This window comes from Mastigoproctus giganteus, chromosome 9 (assembly GCF_048544385.1).
Source record: "Mastigoproctus giganteus isolate SK-2022 chromosome 9, ASM4854438v1, whole genome shotgun sequence".
NCBI classification, from domain to species: Eukaryota; Metazoa; Arthropoda; class Arachnida; order Uropygi; family Thelyphonidae; genus Mastigoproctus; species Mastigoproctus giganteus.
Window position 1 is genome coordinate 217,810,144 of NC_143583.1, and position 25,357 is coordinate 217,835,500.

The 25,357-nt window shown below is 39.8% G+C and overlaps 1 protein-coding gene across 2 annotated transcripts in view; it reads left to right on the plus strand.

Moving 5' to 3' along the window:
• Positions 1-25,357, plus strand: part of LOC150081124 (uncharacterized) — a 1,253,880-nt gene that overhangs the window by 1,148,990 nt on the left and 79,533 nt on the right. The window lies entirely within an intron of this gene.

A 25,357-nucleotide genomic window follows, 5' to 3' on the forward strand; every position in this document is an offset into this window, starting at 1 on the left:
GTACTCTAGGAGTGGCCTGACCATTGCCTTATACAAGAAAATAATCACCTCCTTATTCCTGCTAGAAAAATTCCTATATATCATTGACAATACACCATGAGCTACACTTGCAGCCCGTCTGCACTGCTCAGAGAACTTCATATCTCCCTGCACAACCACCCCCAGGTCCCTTTCATTCTCTACCACTGTCACTGTAGTACCACAGAGTTGATACGTTGCTCTGGGGTTGCTGTTTCCCATATGTAGTACTTTACTGTTGTCAATGTTAAACTTCATTTGCCACCGCTCAGCCCATCTGCTCAACCTTTCCAGATCCTGTTGCAGCAGCAGCATAGTGGCAGTAGTGTCCCTGACAACCCAACCAACCTTCGTATCGTCTGCAAACTTGGACATTAAACTTGATATACCATCATCAATATCATTTATAAATACTGAAAACAATAAAGGACCCAATACTGAACCCTGAGGGACTACACTAATAACATTAGTCCACGATGTGCAGTGTCCATTAATTACCACTCTCTGTCTTCTCCCCCTCAACCACCCCTTTATCCATAGCAGCAATTTGCCTCCAATGCCACACTGCTCCAATTTGTGCAGCAGTCTTCCATGTGCAGCAGTATCAAAAGCCTTTCTAAGATCCAAGTATATAATATCAAAGTTATTCATTGCATCCAGTTCTTTTGTGACTGCATCATAGTATCCAATCAAATTGGTCAGGCAAGACTTCCCCTTAACAAAACCATGCTGTGTCCGAGCTATAACTGAAGTCTTGTCTCGATGATCCTGCAGTGCTTCTTTAACCAGTGCCTCCATTAATTTTCCGGGAACAGAAGTTAAACTCTCAGGTCTATAATTACTTGTATCAGCCTTTGATCCTCCCTTGTGAATTGGGGTCACATTTGCACATCTCCAGTTCACGGGTACCTCCCCTGAGTCCAAGGAAGCTCTCATAATTATGGCTAAGGGTTTGCTTACTTCCTTTGCTGCCTCCTTTAATATAACTGGATAGATCCCATCCACCCCAGGTGCCTTTCTTCTGTTTATCTTCAACAATTTATCCTCCACTTTACTCTTAGTTATTACAAGATTCTCTAGCTTACTGCTAGAGTTGAATACACCTCTGGCATTCCCCTCGCTGAATAACTCCTCATGTGTGAATGTCGATGCAAAATATTCATTTAGTTTGTTAGCTACCTGAGCAGGGTCATCAACAGTTGACCCATCGATATCAAGTGGACCAATCTGATTCATCCCCTTCCTTCTAGAGTTTACATAAGTAAAGAACTCTTTGCTGTTTTTCTTCGCATCCCTTGCCAAGGATTTCTCGTAATCTGCCTTCGCCTGCCTAACCTCCTTTGTAACTTGGTTACAGATCAACTTGTATCTATCATAGACTTCTGTGTCACGTGTTAATTTGTAATGTATCCCATGCATTTTTCTTCTCTGCCATATGCCTCATTAGTTCATCTGACATCCATTTTGGCCTAAACCTTGAACAATATTTCTTAGTTGGTATGTAAAGCCTAGTAGCTTCCAAGATAAGTTCTTTGAATGCTTTCCATTTTGAATTTGCTGTTGGTAACATCATCATTTGATCCCACTGTATAGAATTTAAATACTGTCTCAGTCCATCGTAGTCGCCTTTACGAAAGCAATACCCCTTCCCTTTACCCCTAATGGTAGTTACCTCTTTGAGTAACTCCCACTTCAGAACACTGTGATCACTGCCACCTAGTGGTTCATTTATCTGCAGATTCTTAATGCATGAAGAATCACTACTGATAATCAAATCAAGAGTATTACTCCCTCTAGTTGCCTCCCGAACATGCTGATGTAGAAAACAATCATCCAATAAATCCACAAAAGCCTTGCTAGTGTGTGAGTGACCAGCCCCCAAATTCCAGTCAATATCTGGGAAATTAAAATCCCCCATTATAAGACTTTCTGATTTACTGGCCCACTCTATTTCTCTGTACAGTTTCTTATTATACTCATCAGAGTCATTAGGCCTATAGCACACTCCTACTCTCAATTTTGATCTCCCAATGCTTATGTCACACCAAACTGACTCGACACTGCACTGTCCAGCGATGTCAACTGGCTTCACTTCCTTGGATTTTATGTGTTTCTTAACTAATAGCATAACCCCTCCTCCTTTCCTATCCTGTCTATCCTTTCTGTAGACATTGTACTCCCCAAATTCCAGTTCTGCATTCCTTATATCTGTGTGACACCACTTCTCTGAAATCTCAACAATATCTGCCTTTGATGTTTTGAGCAATACCTCAAATTCATCAAATTTATTTACTAAACTCCTAGCATTGGTGTACATGCAAGTATACATGCACCTGCTCTTCCTCTTGGCCACCCTAACACAACCCATGTGTTCACTTGTACCCCCATGATTCCCAGCAGTCTCTGAAATATCCTGCATCTTATTTTCCAGGCTGCTGCTCATTCCAATAGAAGGAGTGCATGAATCACTTTCTCCTCTGCCAGTGGCTATTGTTAATCTATTAGTCCTTGTATCCCCCCAATCTAGCAGTTTTCCGACCCACCCAACACTGCCTCGATAGCATCAGCAAACATTCTTGCACCCTTTCTATTTAAGTGTATCCCATCCCTGTAGAAGCAGTCTCTCCTGTTAACAAGTACAGACCAGGCTGAAAAAAATTCTACCCCTTGAGCCCTGCACAATCTTTCCAGGGCCGAATTGATCGACAGGGCTCTCATCATATACTCCCTCCTATCGTGTCTGGGCAGAATGTGGATGACACTGCTAAAGATCCCGACTCTGGATCTTCCAATCAACTGAAAGATCCCTCCACGTAAGAAACAATGATCTCTTGCAAACTCAAATCAATAATAAACTTGCAAATAAAAAAAAGAGCCACAACTGTGGACGTCTAGGTTTAGAAGAAACAGGCGACAAGAAATGATTCTGGCAAGGCTCTGTATAGGTCATTCACATACAACTCATCTGTATTTGCTTTTGGGAGAGACTCTTCCTCAGGTGCCAAGTGATTTTGTGATCCAAGTGTCTTTGCCAGTGATTTTGTGATCCAAGTGTCTTTGCCAGTGAACTAGTGCTCTCTCTTGAACAACCCCAGGGGCTCACATCTGGTGAGTATGGGCTTGGCACACCCAGGGTCCTTAGCTGGATATCATCATTCTTCTCTTTCTTGGCGATTCCCTTCTACTTCTCTCTCTCTCTCTCTCAGGGTAATTCAGAATTTTTTTTTTTGGATGGTGCAGCATAAGCCTTAGGCTTCCTTGCACCGCATGGCTAATAATAATAATAATAAATAAAATAGTCTTCTTTATTTAGCATTACATTAACAATCAGTTAAATAATCTTCAGTAAAGAAATCACTTTACTTGATCAGGAGTAAAAGTAACCTTTCTTTTTTTCCTTTTATTTGCATATTATTATTAACCCACTACTGCTTGGTCACAAAGGTGGCACTGCTCCTGCCTCCATGTGGTGAGGCAGGTAACCTGTAGGGGAAAAGGTCTCTCTTCCAGGGTGAAATGGAGCAAGCAGTTTCCAAAACCCTGAAAAGTACTGGGTACACAAAAGAAACCTTGACAAGACAACAGGAGGATTCTGGTTCTATCGCATCAAAAGGCTGACATAGACAGAATCCGAACTCCAACTTTTCTAATTATACATTCCACTGAAGAACAACCGATTGGAACTCTCTTCATTTTTAGTGCAGAAATGCCTAGAAAGCACAATAGGTACTCCCAAGACAGTTCATCGTTTAAGATCAGGAGATCTACTGGTTAGAGTTGCCACTGCTCGACGGTCCGAGCAAATACAAAAACTAAACATTTTGGCGGAACTTCTGTCACTGTTTCACCGCATGTTTCCTTGAACACATCAAGAGATGTCATCACCGAATAGGACCTAATCAATTTGTCAGATTAAGAACTTAAACAAGAATTGCGAGATGAAGGTGTGATCAATGTAAAGCGTATTCTAACAAAGAAGGATGATGTATTAGTTCCTACTCAGAACATAATCCTCACATTTGACAATCTGAAACCACCAACAATGATAAAAGCAGGTTACCTTAACTGCCATGTCAAACCCTACATCCCAAATCCATTATGATGCTATAAGTGCCAGATGTTTGAGCATTCACAGACAGTCTGCACAGGTACAGCTGCCTGTGCCAAATGTGGCTCCACTGCACACACTAGTACAGACTGCATAGCTGCAACACCAAACTTTCCTAACTGTAAAGAAGCTCATCAGGCATATTCGAAGGAGTGTCCCCTTTGGAAAAGTGAAAAAAACATACAGCGGTACAAGACCGAATACAATGTAACCTTCCAAGAGGCTAAAAAATCTTTACCAGTTCTGAATACTAACAAGCGAACTTTTTTTCATTATGCTCAAATAATGAAAAAGCACACATCAATTGTTACCCAAACTGAGGTAACTATACCACCAAGCAAATCACTGGCTGAATGGGCAAGGTCAATATTGCTCCCAGTACAAACACACCAAACAAAAAGCAAAGCTATAAATACGCCAATCACGGTACAGATGCCATTCAACAGCAAAATACTACAGTATCTACCACTCCTGACTCAAACCAAACAGAATACATGGATTTAGAAGATTATCCAAACCAAGATGAACAGGTTTTAGAACTGTTCATTGATGAGATGGATACAGGGAAATCTCATTTCCTAAAGAAGGGGAACGGTGCACTCGAGCGATGCAAACCTTCTGTACTTCAAAAACAAATCGAGGGCTCTTGTAAACCCAAATAATGCTTACTTTCTTATCGTAGTAATTTGGCTCCCATCCGAGATCTCCTTTCACAATATGATCCTGTTGCTTTCTGTTTATTGGAAACCAATCTAAAGCCAAATATAATTGTTTCCCTTCGGAAATACATAATACATCGGCAAGATCATGTTGCCCACAATCTGCAAATCTAGCACATGGAGTGGTAGCACTGATCATCAACTCCCAGATACCCTCAAAACCAATCCAATTAAAAACAAACCTTGAGGCAGTTGCTGCACGAGTCAACAATAACTTCGATTTAACCATAGTCTCATTATACTTGCCACCTAACCAAAATATCAGCTATGCTGACTTAGAATAATAATATACAGCTTCCCAAACTGTACTGTATCCTTGGAGACCTTAACAGTCATCATCTGCTATGGGAAACCATAACCTGGATAAGCGTGGAAAACCATCAAAAAATTACTTGATCAACACAATCTGATAACTGTCAATAAAGGGGCGCAAACTTATACGCATCTTCCTATAGGGTCTATCGATGTCTCTTTATGCTCAGCAACCATATGCCCTCTATTTCGATGGACTATTCACAGCAATCCACCACAGTGATCCCTACCCTGTGATATGCCCATTGAAACAAGTGTTCTCCACCTTTCCTACCGAATTGCCAAATGGGACTTATACAAGCAGCTAGCTATGCTAGATGAAAAACAGGTCCAGCAAACACCTATAAACCTGGCAGTAGAATATATATCCAACCAAATACTGCAGGCAGCGGACAGAGCAATTCCAAAACAATCCACCAAAATATGGGCCCGATCTAAAGTGTGGTGTAATAAAGAATGTTGTGTTGCTAAAAAAGAGAAGAATAGAGCATGGTACATCTTAAAAAAGCTCCCAAAAACAGAAAATCTCATCTGCTTTAAACAGGCAAGGGCAAAAGCAAAACGAGTTAGGCAGATAAGCGTGGAGCATGGAGGGAAGCATGGGGGAGTTTTGCTTCCACAATTACAAAAATGATAAAAACCCAAACAATATGGGCCAAAACAACATATGTATGCAAAACACCCACGCGTCAACTGTCCCAAGCTAACTGTCAATCGCTCTGATATTACAAAACCAGAAGAGATTGCAAACCCTCTAGGTAGATCGTTCATGGAAATCACAGCTACGACATCACATACTTGCCACATTTCCAGGCACACAAAGCACAAGCTAAAAAACACTCAATCAATTTTAAATCAGCATCCAGTGCTGCATACAATCTCCCCTTCACAATGTCAGAGTTGCATCATGCTCTAGCCTCCACGAAATTTAGTGCAGCAGGGCCAGAGGGAATACATTACATCATAAAAGCAAAACTTACTGAACCAGCCCTCAAGACATTGTTACTGCTCTACAACAGAATATTCGGCGCCTCCGTAGCCAGGTGGGCAGGAGCAGCAGTGCGTAGCACACACTTCTTGATTAGACCAGGGTTCAAGCCCGTGACCACCGCATATCCACGGAGCAATATGGCCTTAGTTGCTAATGATCCCAAATAACTAACTAACTAACTAACTAACAGTATACTCAAAGAAAACACTTTCCCCAACAGATGGTGGCAGGTAGAAGGAATTTGTTTTGTAGAGACGCGATACACTTAAACAAAGGTGGTGCAAAAGTTTTGCCAGTATTATTGAGGATACCTTAAAGGTTCAGGGGAACTGCTAGTTAGGGGGGGGGATGTGGGTAATACTGACACGTGTTTATCTGATAATATTGGTCAAAGTAACTCTTGCACATACCTTAAGAGTGCTTATCTGTTACCCCAACTGGACATATTATCTAGATGTTCTGGGGGCAGAAACGTTTCACATGAGCGGGTAGCTAATATCAGGGAAGAGAGCCTAAAAAACTTCAAGGGTTGTGTTAGGGTTGTTAAATATACAAGAACAGTAAATCTTAATTGTTTATACAGTAATGTTAGCAGTGTCGTCAATAAAATGAGCTAATTCGAACTGCTCGTTAAAACAAATAACGTGGGCATAATAGGGCTTACAGAGACATGGTGCCACCCGGAAATTGGGGATGATGAGTTTAAGTACGGCTTGTATAATGTATTTAGGAAGGATAGGGCAGATAGAAGGGGTGGTGGAGTAATGCTTCTTATCAGAAGTAGCCTGATTGAGACGATAGCTTTCCCGGATTCAGACATTTCACATGCTAGTATAGAGTCTGTATGGTGTGAGATAGTTGGAAACAAAGATATAATACGAGTAGGAGTAATCTACAGACCAGGTGATTGTGAAGATTATGACAAAAGCCTCTACATTCAAATGGAATGGGCAAGTAAGCGTCAATGCCTTATTATGGGTGATTTCAATTTGCCTCTAATTGATTGGAGTAAATGGGAAGGAAACTCGACATTGGGAACAAAATTTTTAAATCAACTAGATGACTGTTATTTGTATGAACATGTCAGGGAAAGTACTAGAGAAAAGAATATCCTAGACCTCATCATCACACATGAATCAGATGACATAACAGGGTTGACAGTAGAGGAACCAGTAGCAGGAAGTGATCACAGAGTTCTACAGTGGATGATGACGAGAGAGGTAGCAGAAGTAAAAGGCAAAGGAATGGGTTTTAATTTCAGAAAAGGAAATTACGATGCCTTAAGGTACTACATGGCCTCTATTAACTGGGTAGATATCGTGCAGAAAATTAATACATTTGAACTGTGGTACGCTTTAAAAACATTAATCACAGATGCCTTGAATGTTTATATACCATTAAAAAAATACTCCATGAGGGAGGGTTCCAAGTTGGATGAATAGTGGAGTTGCTACAGGACATGAGCAGAAAAAGGTGGCATGGAAAGGTTACAGAGCAATAAAAAGTACTGAAGCCTATAACAGCTACAAGGTGATCTGTAATAGAGCCACAGAAAAGGTTCGACAGGCAAAGGCAGTTTATGAGAAATCACTAGCAAACAGAGCAAAGAGGGGGGGATAAAGAATTCTTCACATATATAAATGCCAAGAAGAGCAGGACAAACCAGATCAGACCTTTATGTAAGGGAAAGGGGATAGTATTAAATACACCAGCTGCTGTTGCAGATGAACTCAACAGTTATTTTGCATCGATATTTACAAATGAAAAACCTTTTGTAGCAATGGGAAATTGTGGGAGCGAAGTTAAAAAATATGTAATTAATGATATTGAAATTTTGCAAGATTATTTAATGAAAAAACCTTTGAGCCTACAGACCAGTAAGGCTCCTGGAGTTGATGGAATATACCTTATAATCTTAAGAGAGCGGCAAGCGAGTGCATTGAACCATTGAGGCTAATTATGCGAGCATTACTAGACTCTGGGGAGATTCTCTTGGATTGGAAAAGTGCAAATGTATCTCCCATACATAAGGGTGGCTCTAAAAGTGAAGTTGGAAATTATCGACCTGTCAGTCTGACTTCAGTAGTAGGGAAAATCATTGAGACAATGATCAAGGGTGGAATTCAGGATCATTTGGATCGAATTGAAATTCTCAAGGATACTCAGCATGGTTTTGTAAAGGGAAAATCATGTTTAACAAATCTGGTTCGCTATTTCAAAAGGGTCACTCACAAGCTGGATTTAGGGAATAATTTCGACATTGTTTATTTGGATTTCAGCAAAGCTTTTGACTCAGTCCCACATGAATGGTTGCTTTATAAGCTGGAACAGGTTGGAATCACTGGGAAAATCCTTAGATGGATAGAAGGATGGCTTCAGGGCAGGAGGCAGAGGGTTGTGATAAATGGCTATTCCTCAGATTGGGTTCATGTAAGAAGTGGGGTTCCCCAAGGATCAGTATAGGACCACTGTTGTTTTTAATTTTCATAAACGACATCGATAAAGGGCTTAATGTCTAAATTTGCAGATGATGTTAAAATTGGTAGAGTAGTTAATGATCACTGTCAAGCTGAGCTTCTTCAGAGAGACCTAGATAGACTTCAGGAATGGTCAGAAAAATGGCAGCCATGTTTTAATCCAACAAAGTGTAAGGTATTACACCTGAGAAACAGTAATCCCAAAATAACTTATTCACTTGGTGGAGTTCAACTAAACCCAATACTGGAGGAAAGGGACTTGGGTGTTACGATACGGTCAGACATAAAATTCTCTGAGCATTGTAAACAGGTTGCAAGGAAGGCCCATGGTGTCCTATCGATGATCTATCGAACTTTTGCAAGTAGAGATATGGACGTGATAATCCCATTATATAAGGCTTATGTTAGACCACACTTGGAATACTGTGTTCAAGTATGGAGACTGCACCTAAAGAAGGACATCGAGCTTCTTGAAAGGGTGCAAAGATGGGTAACTCGCCTGGTGAGATTGGCAAAAGGGCGTCCTTATGAAGAAAGAATTCAAATATGTGGGTTGCAGAGTTTGGAAACTAGACACCTTAGAGGAGATTTGATTGAGGTGTTTAAGGCTCTGTAAAATGAATTCTCTCAGTAAAATGAATGAGGACGAAATTTTCAAGATATAACTGATGCTAGAACTAGTGGACATAAATTCAAGTTACGGGGGGGGGGGGGAATGTTTAGATTGGACTGCAGGAAGTTTTATTTTAGGCAGCGAGTTATAAATTACTGGAATAAGTTGTCTTCATGGGTAGTAGAGGCCGACAGTTTGGGGAAATTCAAAGGTCATCTCAATAATACTTTTGGCTAAGGGATGCGCATAGGATGATAGGTTTAATTTCCTTTTTTTTATTAATTATTATTATTATTTTTATTATTATTATTTTTTTTATCATTGTTTTGTTCGGATTTTTTTTTTTTTTTTTTTGTAGCATAAGCCATAGGTTTTCTTGCACCATGCGGCCATTACTAATACTAATGCTTATGTTTTGGCATTTCTGAAACCAGGAAAAGCTCCTACAAATCTGCAATACTATCGACCAGTTGCATTCACAAGCTGTATGTGCAAGGTTATAGAAAAAATGGTCAGTGCCCGGCTATCCTGGTTTCTAGCTCGAAATGACCTTATAAATCCAGTGCAGTGTGACTTCCGTGTAGGTAAATCCACTCTCGACCTATTAGCATTAGTAGAAGCATTTGATGCAAGAAAGCAAGCTTATGCAGCATCAGCCAAAAAAAAAAAATAAATAAATAAAAAATAACCACTTCCACTTCACCCCTCTGTTCGTTTGAAATACGTGTCTAGCTGAGCCTTAAACTTATTTAGGCTATCAACTTCCACGACAAGGGATGGAAGTCTGTTCCACCAACCAACCACCCGCTGGCTAAAGGCAAATTTCCTCACGTCTATCCTACATCCGTCTTTCCTCAATTTGAATTTATGCCCTCTCAGGTGATTATTCTGAGCAAGAGGAAGAATCCCATCAGCATTGAGCATGCTCAAACTATTCAAGGCTTTATACACCTCTATCAGATCACCTCGCTGGTGCCTAGTCCCCAGACACTGTAATTTGCAAAACCTTCTCTGTACTCGTTCCAGCATCTCTACATCCTTCTTGAAATGAGGCCTAAAGACCTGTATACAGTACTCTAGGTGTGGCCTGACCATTGCCTTATACAAGGGAATAATCACCTCCTTATCCCTGCTAGAAAAATTCCTATATATCATTGACAATACACCATGAGCTACTCTTGCAGCCCGTCTGCACTGCTCAGAAAACTTCATATCTGCCTGCACAACCACCCCCAGGTCCCTTTCATTCTCTACCACTGTCAGTGTAGTACCACAGAGTTGATATGTTGCTCTGGGGTTGCTGTTTCCCATATGTTAGGGTTGAATTTGAAAGTGTCTGCAATTCTGCCCAGACATGATAGGAGGGAGTATATGATGAGAGCCTTGTCGATCAATTCGGCCCTGGAAAGATTGTGCAAGGCTCAAGGGGTAGAATTTTTTTCAGCCTGGACTGTACTTGTTAACAGGAGAGATTGCTTCTACAGGGATTGGATACACTTAAATAGAAAGGGTGCAAGAATATTTGCTGATGCTATCGAGGCAGTGTTAGGTGGGTCGGAAAACTGCTAGCTTGGGGGGGAGACAAAGACCAATAGATTGACAGTAGCCACTGGCAGAGGTGAAAGAGATTCTTGCACTGCTTCTATTAGAATGAGCAGAAGCCTGAAAAAAAAGATGCTTGATATTTCAGAGATTGGCAACTAGATTGGTGAATGGGACAAAGGGGTTCTCTTACGAAGAAAGGCTTAAGTTTTGCAAATTACAGTGTCTGGAAACTAGGCACCAGCGGGGTGATCTGATAGAGGTGTACAAAGCCTTGAATGGTTTGAGCATGCTCAATGCTGATGGGATTCTTCCTCTAGCTCAGAAAAATCACCTGAGAGGGCATAAATTCAAATTGAGGAAAGACAGATGTAGGAGAGATGTGCGGAAATTTGCCTTTAGCCAGCGGGTGGTTGGTGGGTGGAACAGACTTCCATCCCTTGTCGTGGAAGTTGATAGCCTAAATAAGTTTAAGGCTCAGCTGGACAGGTATTTCGAACGAACAGAGGGGTGAAGTGGAAGTGGTTATTTATTTATTTATTTATGTTACTTTTTTTTTTTTTTTTTTGGCTGATGCTGCATAAGCTTGCTTTCTTGCATCAAATGCCTCTATTAATGCTAATGCTAATGCTAATTGCTGGGAGCCATTGCGGTACAAGTAAACACATGGGTTGTCTTAGGGTAGCTAAGAATAGAAACAGGTGCAGGTATACTTGCGTGTACACCAATGCTAGGAGTTTAGTAAACAAATTTGATGAATTTGAGGTATTGGTCAAAACATCAAAGGCATATATTGTTCGGATATCAGAGATGTTGTGTCACACAGATATAAGGGATGCAGAACTGGAATTTGGGGAGTACAACTTCTACAGAAAGGATAGACAGGATAGGAAGGGGGAGGAGTTATGCTATTAGTTAAGAAACACATAAAAACCAAGGAAGTGAAGCCAGTCGATATCGCTGGACAGTGCAGTGTTGAGTCAGTTTGGTGTGACATAAGCATTAGGAGATCAAAATTGAGAGTAGGAGTGTGCTATAGGCCTAATGACTCTGATGAGTATAATAAGAAACTGTACAGGGAAATAGAGTGGGCCAGTAAATCAGAGAGTCTTATAATGGGAGATTTTAATTTCCAGATATTGACTGGAATTTGGGGGCTGGTTACTCACACACTAGCAGGGCTTTTGTGGATTTATTGGATGATTGTTTTCTACATCAGCATGTTTGGGAGGCAACATGCGGGAGTAATACTCTTGATTTGATTATCAGCAGTGATTCTTCATGCATTAAGAATCTGCAGATAAATGAACCACTAGGTGGCAGTTTGGTTTGGTTTGGTTTTGGTTTTTTTTGGCGCATTAGCTTCTATGGCTATAATGCGCCAAGACCACTAGGTGGCAGTGAACACAGTGTGCTGAAATGTGATTTACTCAAAGAGGTAACTACCATTAGGGGCTAAACGGGAAGGGTTATTGCTTCTGTAAAGGCGACTACGATGGACTGAGACAGTATTTAAATTCTATACAGTGGGGCCAACTGATGATGTTACCAACAGCAAATTCAAAATGGGAAGCATTCAAAGAACTTATCTTGGAAGCTACTAGGCTTTACGTACCAACTTAGAAATATTGTTCAAGGTTTAGGCCAAAATGGATGTCAGATGAACTAATGAGGCATATGGCAGAGAAGAAAAATGCATGGGATACTTTCAAATTAACACATGACACAGAAGCCTATGATAGATTCAAGTTGATATGCAACCAAGTTACAAAGGAGGTTAGGCAGGCGAAGGCAGGTTACGAAAAATCCTTGCCAAGGGATGCAAAGAAAAAGAGCAAAGAGTTCTTTACTTATGTAAACTCTAGAAGAAAGGGGATGAATCAGATTGGTCCACTTGATATTGATGGTTCAACTGTTGATGATCCTGCTCAGGTAGCTAACAAACTAAATGAATATTTTCCATCGACATTCACACATGAGGAGTTATTCAGCGAGGGGAATGCCAGAGGTGAATTCAACTCTAGCAGAAAGCTACAGAATCTTGAAATAACTGGGAGTAAAGTGGAGGAGAAATTGTTGAAGATGAACACAAGAAAGGCACCCGGAGTGCATGGGATCTATCCAGTTATATTAAAAGAGGCAGCAAAGGAAGTAAGCAAACCCTTAGCCATAATTATGAGAGCTTCCTTCGACTCAGGGGAGGTACCCATAGACTGGAAATGTGCAAATGTGACCCCAATTCACAAAGGAGGATCAAAGGCTGACACAAGTAATTATAGACCTGTGAGCTTAAAGTCTGTTCTAGGAAAATTAATGGAGGCACTGGTTAAAGAAGGACTGCAGGATCATTTAGACAAGACTTCAGTTATAGCTCGGACACAGCATGGTTTTTTTAAGGGGAAGTCTTTCCTGACCAATTTGATTGGATACTATGATGCAGTCCCAAAAGAACCTGATGCAGGGAATAGCTTTGATATAATATACTTGGATCTTAGAAAGGCTTTTGATACTGTTGCACATGGAAGACTGCTACACAAATTGGAGCAGTGTGACATTGGAGGCAAAGTGCTGCTATGGATAAAGGGGTGGTTGAAGGGGTGAAGACAGAGAGTGGTAATCAATGGACACTGCTCATCGTGGACTAATGTTATTAGTGGAGTCCCTCAGGGCTCAGTGTTGAGTCCTTTATTGTTTTCTGTATTTATAAATGATATTGATGATGGTATATCAAGCTTAATGTCCATGTTTGCAGATGATACCAAGGTTGGCAGGGTTGTCAAGGACACTACTTACACTATGCTGCTACAACAGGATCTGGAAAGGTTGAGCAGATGGGCTTCGAGGTGGCAAATGAAGTTTAACATTGACAAATGTAAAGTACTACACTGACAGTGGTAGAGAATGAAAGGGACTTGGGGGTGGTTGTGCAGGCAGATATGAAGTTCTCTGAGCAGTGCAGACGGGCTGCAAGAGTAGCTCATGGAGTATTGTCAATGATATTCAGGAATTTTTCCAGCAGGGATAAGGAGGTGATTATTCCCTTGTATAAGGCAATGGTCAGGCCACACCTAGAGTACTGTATACAGGTTTCAAGAAGGATGTAGAGCTGCTGAAACGAGTACAAAGAAGGGCAACAAGATTAGTGAATGGAACAAAGGGGTTCCATTGAAGAAAGGAACGAAGAAAGGCTTAGGTTTTGCAGATTACAGTGTCTGGAGACTAGGCACCAGCGAGGTGATCTGATAGAGGTGTATAAAGCCTTGAATGGTTTGAGCATGCTCAATGCTGATGGGATTCTTCCTCTAGCTCAGAATAATCACCTGAGAGGGCATAAATTCAAATTGAGGAAAGACTGATGTAGGATAGACGTGCAGAAATTTGCCTTTAGCCAGTGGGTGGTTGGTTGGTGGAACAGACTTCCATCCCTTGTCGTGGAGGTTGATAGCCTAAATAAGTTTAAGGCTCAGCTGGACAGGTATTTTGAACGAACAGAGGGGTGAAGTGGAAGTGGGTTTTTTTTTTTTTTTTTGGCTGATGCTGCATAAGCTTGCTTTCTTGCATCAAATGCCTCTACTAATGCTAATGCTGCACTTTACATTTGTCAATGTTAAACTTCATTTGCCACCTCTCAACCCATCTGCTCAACCTTTCCAGATCTTGTTACAGTAGCATAGTGTCAGTAGTGCCCTTGACAACCCTGCCAACCTTCATATCATCTGCAAACTTGGACATTAAGCTTGATATACCATCATCAATATCATTTATAAATACAGAAAAAAAAATAATGGACCCAATACTGAACCCTGAGGGACTCCACTAATAACATTAGTCCAAGATGAGCAATGTCCATTGATTACCACTCTCTGTCTTCTCCCCCTTAACACCCCTTTATCCATAGCAGCAATTTGCCTCCAATGCCACACTGCTCCAATTTGTGCAGCAGTCTTCCATGTACAACAGTATCGAAAGCCTTTCTAAGATCCAAATATATAATATCAAAGTTATTCCCTGCATCAAGTTCTTTTGTGACTGCATCATAGTATCCAATCAAATTTCCAGGCAAGACTTCCCCTTAACAAAACCATGCTATGTCTGAGCTATAACTGAAGTCTTGTCTAGGTGATCCTGCAGTGCTTCTTTAACCAGTGCCTCCATTAATTTTCCGGGAACAGAAGTTAAACTAACAGGTCTATAATTACTTGTGTCGCCCTTTGATCCTCATTTGTGAATTGGGGTCACATTTGCACATCTCCAGTCCATGGGTACTTCCCCTGAGTCCAAGGAAGCTCTCATAATTATGGCTAAGGGTTTGCTTACTTCCTTTGCTACCTTCTTTAATATAACTGGATAGATCCCATCCAGCCCAGGTGCCTTTCTTGTATTTATCTTCCACAATTTCTCCTCCACTTTACTCTCAGTTATTACAAGATTCTCTAGTTTACTGTCAGAGTTGAATACACCTCTGGCATTCCCCTCGCTGAATAACTCCTCATGTGTTTATGTCGATGCAAAATATTCATTTAGTTTGTTAGCTACCTGAGCAGGTTCATCAACAGTTGACCCATCGATATCAAGTGGACCAATTTGATTCATCCCCTTCCTTCTAGAGTTTACATAAGTAAAGAACTCTTTGTTGTTTTTCTTTGCATCCCTTGCCAAGGATTTTTCGTAATCTGCCTTCGCCTGCCTAAACTCCTTTGTAACTTGGTTGCATATCAACTTGTATCTATCATAGGCTTCTGTGTCATGTGTTAATTTGAAGGTATCCCATGCATTTTTCTTCTCTGCCATATGCCTCATTAGTTCATCTGACATCAATTTTGGCCTAAACCTTGAACAATATTTCTTAGTTGGTATGTAAAGCCTAGTAGCTTCCAAGATAAGTTCTTTGAATGCTTCCCATTTTGAATTTGCTGTTGGTAACATCATCAGTTGGTCCCACTGTATATAATTTAAATACTGTCTCAGTCCATCGTAGTCGCCTTTACGAAAGCAATAACCCTTCCCTTTACCCCTAATGGTAGTTACCTCTTTGAGTAAATCCCACTTCAACACACTGTGATCACTGCCACCTAGTGGTTCATTTACCTTCAGATTCTTAAAGCATGAAGAATCACTGCTGATAATCAAATCAAGAGTATTACTCCCTCTAGTTGCCTCCCGAACATGCTGATGTAGAAAACAATCATCCAATAAATCCACAAAGCCTTGCTAGTGCGTAAGTGCCCAGCCCCCAAATTCCAGTCAATATCTGGGAAATTAAAATCCCCCATTATAAGACTCTCTGATTTACTGGCCCACTCTATTTCCCTGTACAGTTTCTTATTATACTCATCAGAGTCAGGCCTATAGCACCCTCCTACTCTCAATTTTGATCTCCCAATGCTTATGTCACACCAAACTGTCTCGACACTGCACTGTCCAGCAGTGTCGACTGGCTTTACTTCCTCGGATTTTATGTATTTCTTAACTAATAGCATAACCCCTTCTCCCTTCCTGTCCTTTCTGTAGACATTGTACTCCCCAAATTCCAGTTCTGCATTCCTTATTCTGTGTGACACCACGTCTCTGAAATCCCCACAATATCTGCCTTTGACGTTTTGAGCAATACCTCAAATTCATCAAATTTATTTACTAAACTCCTAGCATTGGTGTACACGCAAGTATACATGCACCTGTTCTTTTTCTTAGCTACCCTAACACAACCCATGTGTTTACTTGTACCCCAATGATTCCCAGCAGTCTCTGAAATATCCTGCATCTTATTTTCCAGGCTCATTCCAATAGAAGCAGTGCAAGAATCACTTTCACCTCTGCCAGTGGCTGTTAATCTATTAGTCCTTGTATCCCCCCAATCTAGCAGTTTTCCGACCCACCTAACACTGCCTCAATAGCATCAGCAAACGTTCTTGCACCCTTTCTATTTAAGTGTATCCCATCCCTGTAGAAGCAGTCTCTCCTGTTAACAAGTACAGACCAGGCTGAAAAAAATTCTGCCCCTGGAGCCTTGCACAATCTTTCCAGAACCGAATTGATCGACAGGGCCCTCATCCTATACTCCCTCCTATCGTGTCTGGGCAGAATTGCAGACACTTTCAAATTGAACCCTAATTCACAGCTTTTTTTCAACAGTGACCTGTACTTGTTAAGTAATTCTGCGGGTCTACTACTCTTAATATCATTAGTGCCAACATGTACAACTATATCACATTTTGTGCCCTTAAAAGATGATATCCGCTCTACAACATCATCAACCTTTGCCCCTAGCAGACATACCCTGGTCCTGTTCCACCTATCCTTTTTACAAAGCATGTTTTCCGTTTCCCTGACAATAGAGTCACCAACAACTACTAGTTCCTTTGGGACCAGCGCATTCTGCCTTGGGAGCTGCTGTTGTGTTGCGTGATGACCAAGTGCAAGCTCTGGCATTTGTGTGAGCAGCTGAGAGCTTGATGGGTCCCTCACTTTTAATCCTTCGAGGGCATCCACCCTGTCCTTCAAGCTCTAAGATAGAAATAAACATTCGTGACGCCTTCTTCGGAAAGAACACCTTGCCATCTTTGACACTGCTTGGAGATATGGTATAATGCAAAATCTATATGATCTGGGATTACACGGATACAAATGCCACTCTCTTTAATATAATAATGAATTCAATAACAAATGACCTACCAGAAACAATATGTACTGCCCTTCGCCAGCAGTCCCAACCTTTTTTGACTCGCAGACCCCTTTTAACATAAATATTTTTATTGCAAACCCCTAAACTTATATTCTTTGAAATCGTATAATAGTACTGATTTTTATTTATAAATATTCCCAGTACTACGTTTTTATAAGTGACATTGCATAATAATAAAAATTATTATTAAGTATTATTTATACTTTGTAAAGCAGTTATTAGTCAGTCCAACTAGATTTCAAACAGGCTAAGAGTAAAAAACTTGCTTCTTGTCCAAATGGTAGTCGAACATTCTGGTCTTTCCAAAGCTATTGGAGGCAATTTTTACCCATCTCTGTTCCCACTTCTGTCAAAACCAGATGGTTTTGTTGCCACATTAGCAAAAGATAAAGCTGACCTGCTAGCATCCTATTTTTCTTCCAACTCATGTATTGATAATCTTGGTAAATCACCTCAAAGCGTTCCCAGTATGCTCCATTCAATGAATCCTGTGGTTTTCTGTCAAAAGGATGAAGGTCAGAAAGATTTTGTCAGAAGGATTTTGGTGAATCTTGATAATAAGAAAGCTCCAGGTCTGATTTCTCAAAACTTGTGCTTCTGAACTTACTCCTGTTATGAGTCGCCTTTTCTCACTTTCTTATTCCAAATATGTTTTTCCTTCTGCTTGGAAATTTGCTCATATCCAGCCAGTTCCCAAAAAGGGTGACAAATCCCTTTCATCCATTTATCATCCCATTACAATTACTTCTACTCTTTCCAAAGTAATGGAGAAATCAATTAAGTGCCAACTCTTAAAACTATCTAGAAATCTTTCATCTGGTCAATGTGTTACCCATCTATGGACAAATTCAATGGAAAAGTTTGGTGAAACTCAGGCCATTGCCCTTGACATTTCCGGAGCTTTTGATCGTGTTTGGCATAAAGGTCTTCTAAATAAGCTTCCACCCTATGGTTTGCTAGCTGTTCTTTGTAATTGGGTATCCAGCTTTCTCTGTGACCGCTCACTGCGAGTGATGGTAGACGGCTCTCTGTCTTCTAACTTCTCCACTAATGCTGGTGTTTCCCGAAGGTTCAGTTCTTTCCCCTACTCTTTTCCTCTTGTATATTAATGGCATTCTTCCATTGACCGGAAATCCTATCCATAGTTTTGCCGATGATAGCAAATTGCTTTCAACTTTCCAGTTTGAGAAACCCTGCCCTGCTCAAACAGTTTAACTTCTCGAATATCTACTACCAATTCTTTAAATGTGGATCTCCAGGTAATTCTTCAGTGGGGCAAAGAAAACTTAATTTCAATCCTTCTAAAAGTCAGCACTGTCTTATATCTCACAAAAAGGATTCTTCTGCTCCTATGGTTATCTTCGATGACACTCTGATTTCTAGGCAAGAGCTTGGAGATTACTCTGACTTCTAATCTAAAGCACATTACAAATATTGCTTCCTCTGCATCTAAAAAACTTAGTTTTTACTCTTTCGCCCTTGGCATCACTTTTCATCCAAACAGTTGTTTATTCTGTTGAAATTGCAAATCTGGTCTACTATGGAATATTGTTCCTACGTCTGGGGCAGTGTCCCCAAAACCTCTCACAGGCCTCTAGATTCCATTCAAAAGAAGGCAGTTAGGTTAATTAATGTCTCATCTGTAACAGAGTCTCTCCCCCTCCCTGTCTCTTAGACGTTCTCTTTCTGTTGCATGCCTTTTCTATAGTTACTTGCATGGACACTGTTTTTCTGAATTGGCTTCTATAATTCCTGCTCTTTCTTTCAAAGCAGTCAGAACCAGTCAACATGCCACAACCAGTCAACATCCTTTTACTGTCAAAGTTCAATTCCACAGAACCATCTTTTCGTCTTCCTCATTTATTCATTCAACTTCTGTTTTCTGGAACAACCTTCCTTCATACGTATTTCCTGAAAATTGCAATCTGCAGAGAATTAAAGTCTAATGTCAACAAGTATCTTCTTTCATCTTTTCAACCTATGCATGGTACTAAGTACTATAGGTTCTAAAAAAAAAAAAAAAAAAAAGTCCCTATACATAACAATGATCATTAAGAATGAAAAAAAAATTAGCATGGAAAACAATTTATTTAAAAAAGGTTGTTTAGGCATGAGTAATGCAATTCTATCGTTTCTACTACCCAGGTAGTATGCGTACATCATTTGATTATATCTCATTTTGTGAATACCTTCACAATGAGTTGCCGAAGTATTGCACTACTTTGAATAAGTAACTTCACCAGTGGACAAGAGTAATGTTACTTATTCTCAGTGGATACCTCTGCCCACCCACCGATGAATAGGCAGGTACCCTGTTGTTACAATAGTCACAACCCGGTCATTAGCATTAGTAGAGGCATATGATGCAAGAAAGCAAGCTTATGCAGCATCAGCCAAAAAAAAAACCGCTCCCATTTCACCCTCTGTTTATTCTAGATACCTGTCCAGCTCAGCCTTAAATTTATTTAGGCTGAGCTGGACAGGTATTTGGAATTTATTTATTCCAACAGCTGTACATTCTTCTTAAAATGAGGCCTCCAGACGTGTATTCAGTACTCAAGGTGTGGTCAAGTTATGAAGTATAACTCCACAATATGAGAGATGCTTGATGGTTTGCATGGTTTAATCTAAAAATGTTTCTTGACTAAATGTCTAAGAGTATGAAAAAGGTTGTTTATGCATGGTAATGAACTTCCATCATTTCTACTACCCAGGTAGTATGCATGCATCGGTTGATTATGTCTCGCATTACCCATGCATAAACAACCTTTTTCATACTCTTAGACATTTAGACAAGAAATAATTTTAGATATTTATTTAACATGATATACTGTAAGATAGTAAAGTGATTATAAGGAATTGTGGGAGATGTGGTTTCTTTCTTTGGCATTTCTTTACTTTTTATTTAATTTAATTTTACTTTATTGTTTATTATTAGTTATATTTTGTAGTTTACAATAATATACCTATGTAAATCTAAGCATAGTCATGGTATATTGATGTATGTAAGGTGGCACCTAGACTTAAAGTCCATCTCCACCATATAATCAGTATCAAGCAGAACAAAATTCTGCTTGATACCAATAGCAAAAAAAGCCACTCTGCCACTAGGGAGAAAACACCAAATTTGTGATTGCCTCCCGATGGGCACCAGGAGGCAATCGCCCGGGTGCCCACATCCCTAGAGCCGGGTCTGGGTTAACTATTCCCGGCTGTGCACAGTGCATGAACTCCGTACCCATTGGATGAAGCACAATACTGATAAGTGTCTCCTTCCCCACATCCTACTACCTACACCAGGAATACAAAAAAAAAAAAACATATGCAAGCAGTCAAGAGTAAATCCCACATCATCAGTTTGTGATGCTAGCAAAAAAAAAAATTAAATAAATAAATAAAAATAAAAAAAACCCTTGACTGCCTACAAAAAAAAAAAAAAAAAAAAAAACATTATAAGATGCCAGCAGAAAAAAACAAAAAAAAACAGGCTGAGACAGCATAGATAAACAAAAAACAAAAACTTAATCACTGCCAATCAGAACATTAAGCTGTCTCCTTTTCTGAAAAGCTCTTCTGGCAAACTCCTGAAATGTCTGAAAATACTCAAACCTAGATAACAATTTATGTTCGTTACCTCTGCATAAATCAACCACCATATTTACAAGATTAATTCTCATCTGATCTTAAACTGAACGGTCAAATAACATATGGTCCCAAGTCTCTGAAGCTTGACAAACACAATACGGGTCAGACTCTATCCCTAGCTCGCACAACTTGCCCTTTAAGGATCTGTGAACAGTTAATAAATAAGAAGTCTCCATTCGCAAATTAAACAACTTGTTCTTCTTATAATCTACATTAAAAGTTACATCAGGAATAAACCTCCTGATCACAGCTCCAATCACACTGGAATTCCATCTTTCCTGCCAAATTTCTATTAGTTTTGACATAATATTCCTATTAGATATCTTTCGATCAACCTAATATCATTACTAATACCAATAATAGTAACTGGCCTACACTTCCTGGTGTAAATCTAAGCAGACGCCATTACAGAATTTTTAGTGCCAACCACTGGTTGGGAACCGCTACTGTACACTGATGACTTCAGTATCGCCTGCCATTTACCTAACATGCGAATGATAGAAAGACAGTTGCAATGTGCCATCAACAAAATAGCTAAATGGTCCCAAAAAAAATCGCTTTCGTCTCTCGCACCAAAAAACAATTGGAATACACTTCTGTAGGAAGCGTAACCTACATCCGCATCCAGAACTTCAACTAGCAAATCAAGTCATACCAGCTGTCTCCAGTGTCCGCTTTCTTGGTGTGATATTTGACCAAAAACTCACCTTCCTTGAACATTTAAAATCGTTCCAGATTTCCTGTCTTAAAAAGCTTAATATCTTAAGAGTTCTATCGGGCACAACATGGGGAGCTGACCATTACACTCTAATACATTAATGCATGTAACACTCTAATACGTACATTAATACGGTCACATCTGGACTACAGTTCAGTAGTCTATAGCTCTGCTAGACCAAGCGCCTTACATTGGCTTGATCCTGTACACCACAGTGCTCTTCATCTTGCACTGGGAGCATACCACACATCACCGGTTCAGAGCCTATATGCTGAAGCGCATGAAACAACCTTGCAGCTACGCAGACAAATGCTTTTATTAAATTATTCAGCAAAACTCAAAGGGCATCCAAATCACCCCACTTGGAATGGACTTTTCTCTTCTAAATGGGAAAACCTTTATAGAGCTTACCCATCTATAAGACCTTCAAATGGTATACATCTTTGCACACTACAGACTGACTGGCAAATTGACCTTAGTAAGATACAGCCTACTGCCTCTCATACAACCCTACCTTGGATGTATCATATACTGCTGTGTGACCTTTCATTCACAGCCAGGGGAAGACACAGCATGTCCCAACAGAGCATACTACAAATACATGCCACACTGAGACCCCAGCATGGCCGGTACACACCAATCTACACAGATGGATCTGAAACTGACAATCACAATGGTGCAGTAGCATTATTTCCCAACATTGCCATATCCAAGAAGCTCCTCACTGAATGCAGCAGCTATACTGCAGAACTCTGTGAACCACATAGCTTTAAATTGCATACTCTCAACAGCCATAGTGCACAGTGTTATATACGACTCCATTAGTGCCATCCAAGCTATACAGTGGAATAAATCATGATAATCCCTTATTCATACAGAACTGTAATACTCTGACTAAGATAAACCAGAAGAAGCAACAAGTTCTCTTTTGTTGGATATCTGGTCACTCTGGAATATCTGGAAATGAACAGGCCGACCTAGCTGCCAAAACTGCTGCTGATCCTATAGACCAATCATTTACTACACCTACATCTGACTACAAGTACATTGTAAGGAAATGATGTCTTGAACAATGGTAGCACATCTCGCAGAACGAAGGCAACAATAAGCTACTCTGTATAAAAAAAGATCTAAAACCTTGGAGAAAACCCATAGCATATGGGAGAAAACCCACACGAAGTCGTATTTGCCCGATTATGGATAGGCCACACTCACCTGATACATTTTTATCTGCTTGTGGCCACTGGTTCCCCACAGTGCACAAAGTGCAACACTCAGCTCACTGTCCAACATCTACTTATTGATTTCCCCAAATACAATACTGAGCGACAACTATTTTTACATCATTTTCCACGACGAACACCTCTTTCAGCATTTCTGACCTCCTAGCAGACACGCCACATATGACCAAAATTTTTGGTTTCCTCGAACAGATAAAACTGTACAACACAGTATAAACTTGAATAACATCTATACAGATATAACTATGTATTTAACATAACCATAGTTAGGCACATTATGGCCTTTGCTGCTCTTGTGCCGTAAAGCCTACATACATTACAAACAAACTCCTCCTCAGTGTTTCTTTTGCCAGTTGCGCCTAACAATAAAACATTCTGATTGAATGTCCCCAACTTTCATCTGTCTGAAAATCCAGCTTTAGCTCCCTCTCCGACTTGCAGGAACCCTTAATCTTATCACATATTCTTGGGAATGAAGCAAATTTCGAGGGTCTGTTTAAGTATTTAAAATGCATAAATTTGCATAATAGTATCTAATCATAATGTGAAATCAGTGATACCTAAATCATGAATAGGCACAATATGGCCCAAGAGGCCCTTGTGCCAAAAACCTCAAATACAACAATTCCTTTGGTAAATTCAAGGTACTACATATGAGCAGCAATAATTCTAGAGTAACGTGTTGTTTAGATGGTAATACAATCAAAGGTACACGGAGTAAATGTACCGTCTGACACGAAGTTCTCTCAGCCGTTTGGACAGACTGCTATAACAGCTTATGGGGGCAGTTCTATCAAAGATATATAGGACTTTTGACATTATTCCATTATATTAGGCTGCATAATGGTTATGGCACATCTTGAGTACTGTATATAGGTCTGGAAGCCTCATATTAAGAAAGATGTGGATCACTTGCAACAGGTGTAGAGAAGAGCAACCAGATTAGTCAGGAAACAAAGTCAAGAAACAAAGAGTATTTTTACCAGAGACTTGAATTCTGCAAAGTGCAGCCCTTGGAAAATAAGCATCTGTGATGAGACCTGATTAAAGGCTTTAAATGACTTGAGTAAACTTAATGATGATGGTATTCTAACTCTTTCTGAGACAATGCACACAAGGGGATATAAACTGAAAAAGGATGACTGCAGGACAGATGTGCAAAACATTGATTCCAGCCAGAGAGTAATTGATGGTTGGGAAAAACTACCATCTGGTATTGTGAAAGTGACTAGCTCGAATAAATTTGAGGAAATAGTGGGGGGGGGGGTTTGGTTTTTTTTTTTTTTGGCCAATGCTTTATGAGCTTGCTTCCTTGAATCATTTGCTAATAATAATAATGTCATTGCATTAATGTGCTTCTGTGGTGCAAAGCCAAGTAACAATGTTTTTCATTAAGACACTACAGAAATTTGATATATAATATCATTAGATGTATATGCAAAATTTTCCATGTAAAATCTAAAAAAAAAAAAAATAAATAATTAACATGTTTGCCTTGTGTACTCTTTGTATATGTAATTATTATTATTATTATTTTTTTTTTTAATTTCAATTTGCAGGAAATATGATGTAATCAGAACATTTGCAAACAAATAAGCATAAAAGAGCATATAGCGCTGAAAGTAATGCAAAAATAGATATAGCATTTCATAATGATGATGATGTCATATGTGCTGAATGTTTATTTGCATCTGTTTTCATAATCTTTTGAGTTACGCTGATCAGTTATGCACATTATTCAGAAATGTGTTTCCTGATAATGGAATAGCAAAAAAAAAAATGATGCACTGCCATTTGATGAAATTGACAGTGCATCATTTTAAATTTTGAAAATTTTTTTGAATAAGTTTCCCATACTTCTTGTGGTCTTCAAAAATGAACTACATAAAGCGATAGGTATTTTGAAGCATCATTTCTGTTAGCGTGAGTACTAACCAGATGCTACTATGAAAGATACATCTGAACTTTGTTTTTAGCTTTTTCCTATGAATAGGCACACTATAGCCCCTACAGCTTATGCACCCCCCCCCCCTAAACCCCCATAAAACACACACACACGTTACTATGAAAGAAGTAAGGATTGATATATGGCTGTCCTTTGTGAAGGAACTGACAAGTACACAAGGATGCATGAAATATGATATTATTCCAAGTCATTCATGGCATTGTAATAATTTCTCATTGCATTGTATCAGAACATTTTTAACCAGGTGGGGGGGGCTGTATTTAGATTTCTTTCGGCTAAAACTTTGAAAATGCTCTGAACAGCAGTTCCATTTTTATAAATGAAA